This window comes from Bison bison, unplaced genomic scaffold, assembly GCF_000754665.1.
Source record: "Bison bison bison isolate TAMUID 2011002044 unplaced genomic scaffold, Bison_UMD1.0 scf7180017864456, whole genome shotgun sequence".
Lineage (NCBI taxonomy): Eukaryota > Metazoa > Chordata > Mammalia > Artiodactyla > Bovidae > Bison > Bison bison.
The window spans coordinates 8,533,106-8,535,796 of NW_011495018.1; the positions used below are offsets into that span (position 1 = coordinate 8,533,106).

General features: G+C 59.9%; 1 protein-coding gene across 1 annotated transcript in view; it reads right to left on the reverse strand.

Annotated features, from left to right (window-relative positions):
- HMX2 (H6 family homeobox 2) overlaps window positions 1-2,691 on the reverse strand; it is a 7,980-nt gene that overhangs the window by 1,994 nt on the left and 3,295 nt on the right. The window lies entirely within an intron of this gene.

Sequence of the window (2,691 nt, forward strand, 5' to 3'; positions counted from 1 at the left end):
CTGGCGAGGCTTCCCCTCCGCGCGGGGGAAACGCGGGCACCCGACAGCTGCGCTGGGGTCCCTGCCCGCCCGGCTTCAGGTGCGCCCGCCCAGCCCCGGCGCGAATGCCCCTTCCTTGCCCGCCAGCTCGCGGGTCCCTGGCGGCGCGGAGGTGGCGCGGCCTCATTTGCATAGAGGTTACCCGGACGCGGCCAATCGCAGCGCCGCCGAGCGGCCCCGGAAAATTTCAAAAAGCACAGGCCGGGCTCTCACAGCCCCTGTCCTCCCCCGAGCTCGCGAAGAGCCCAGCGGGCATCTGCTGTGTCCAACCAGCCTGGACCGAAAGCAGGATGGATGACAGCTAGGTTCTTAGCCTCTGTGGCATCTCTGAGGGCTCCGACCCCGGCCCTCTCGAGAGACAGGGGCAGCTCGGGGCTCAGAACTGGAATGGCCCCACGCCTCCTTTAGGCGATGCAGGTCCTCACACCCTCAAAGGGCTCATAGGCTGCGCCATGACCCTCCCCAACCTCTCATCCCTTCTCTCCTAGGCAGGCAGGTAGGGTTGGCAGGCCTCTGCGCCCCACGGGGGAGGTTGGGGGTCGTGGGATTTAGGAGCGTGCGCATGGGAACTGATGCTCTTCCTAGAAGCTTAACTAGGAGGCCTGGCATCAGACAACTTTGGCCCTTCCTCCCCACAGCCCCCAACCTTGTCACGGGCCCAGCAAGACTGCATGATCGTTGTGGGGGGTAGGGGAGGCCCTAGATCTTGTTTCAGGAGATCCAGATTCAAATCCCAGCACTACCATTTACACGCTAGGTGAACTTGGACAAGTGAAGTCCCAATCAGAGCCTCACTGTTCTCATAGGTGATACGCACCCATTAATATCCCCTTCCCTTCACCTGTTTTGAGAATAGCCTAGGTAGGAATGAAATGTGCCCTGTAAACCTCTGTAAACAGCCCAAAGCTCGGCCTTGTCTTCCCTGACTCTCATTTTTACGTAAATATTGGAAGTCAGGGAATTGCTGCAAAAATAGAAGCGATCTGCTATAGGAAAGGGGAGAAGGAGATGAGGACTATGGTTTTAGGATTAGGCAAAGGGTATTCAAATGGGAAGGTGACCTTGAACAGGATTCTTAAACTTTCTGAGCCTTGGTTTTCTCATTTTTAAAATTAGGGGAAAGCAAAGATTGCCTCGAAGAAGCTAAATGAGGTCAAAGTGCCTAATTCTGAGTACAGCTTGCGGTAGGCGCTCAGTTAACCATAGTTCCCTAAGGTGTTTGCACGGCCCCCTCAAAGCCCTGACTCTTGCTCTTTTAATTCCCAGATCAACTGGTACCAGATGCGGAACCCACGCGACGCAGGCAAAACTTTTCGGGGCATAGTTGTCTACACAAGCCTGGAGGAACCCAAGGTGAGGCAAGACTCCAAGGCGGTCAGACGACCTCAGCCCCAGGTCTGCAGCCTCCGGTACGGCTCGGCCAAATGATCCCAGGAGCCCTGACCCTATGGTGCCCCCCCCCCCCCCCACCGCAGCCAAGGGAGAGAGGAGACTGAATCAGTCCCCACAAATGTCCAGACGCTGCCCCCATGACGGTGCAGTTCCCTCCTCGCCCGCGCCGCGCCCGGGTTATTGAGTAAAGCGCTTATAATATCATTAGCCGCGGTGAGTTACCGACTGCAGCCCTACCCGTGGCAGAACCTCTCCCTACTTAACTCCTCCAAGGGCTCGTTAATGGGCTAATTGATTAGGAGTCGGCGGCGCAGCGGGGGCAGGGGCAGGCGAGGGGCGGGGGCCGGAGGCTGTGCGCCACGGCCCGGGAGGGAGGCCGGCGAGGGGCAGGTGCCGGCCTCCGTCACCGCATTAACCTCTTCAGGGCTCGGCGGCCGGGTCGAGACACATTACAAATGGTCAGCTTTAATCATGGTGTCAGCTCATTAACCCGGAAGGACCCGGTGCTGAAATACAATTTGCGCGTCCTCCTCTGCGCGGCCGCGGCGCGAGCTCCCGGGCCACGTCACAGCCCGGCCCCCGCGCCCCCGCACGGTTGCGGGGTAGAAGGGAGCATCCTGGAAACCAACAGCAGACTCGCACCCGCCTGCGACCTCTCCTCGCGGGTCTCCCGGCCGGGCTTCGCCCACCCCGCGGGAAACAGGCCAACGCGGCGAGCGGAGCCTGGGGAAAAAACAGTCTTTGGGGTAGGAGGAAGGCTTTCGTTGAAACCTTCTGAGCTAGCAAATACTCGACGCCGGCAACCTGGACTATCCTGAGCTCATCTAATAATTCTTCACTTGAATTCTCAGAGCAAACCCGTGGTGCCGATCCTTAGCCCAATGTACAGTCGGGGAAACTGAGGCCCCGGAGGAAAAAAAAAGTGACCAACCCAAGTAGCGTGAGCAAGATGGAAGCCCGAGGTTGTCCCACTGCCTGTACGCGGCCCTGGGAATGGGCGAGGGGCGGGGCAAGCATTGATGCTGAGCTTGGGAGTGGCTGCGGGGTAGACTGTGAGGACCCCGGCTATCTCAAGCCCGCCCGGACGGGTGTTTGGGTGGAGTTGGCCTCTGCCAAGGCAGTGGCCAGGTGTGGCAGCGGCGGGGCCTCTGGGATAAGCCCCGGAGAAACAGCTCCCAGACCCGGCGAGGTTCGGGGGCGGAGGGACGGTGGCGGGGAGCCATGCAGCCTGGTTTGAGGACTCTTAAGAAACCGTGCAGC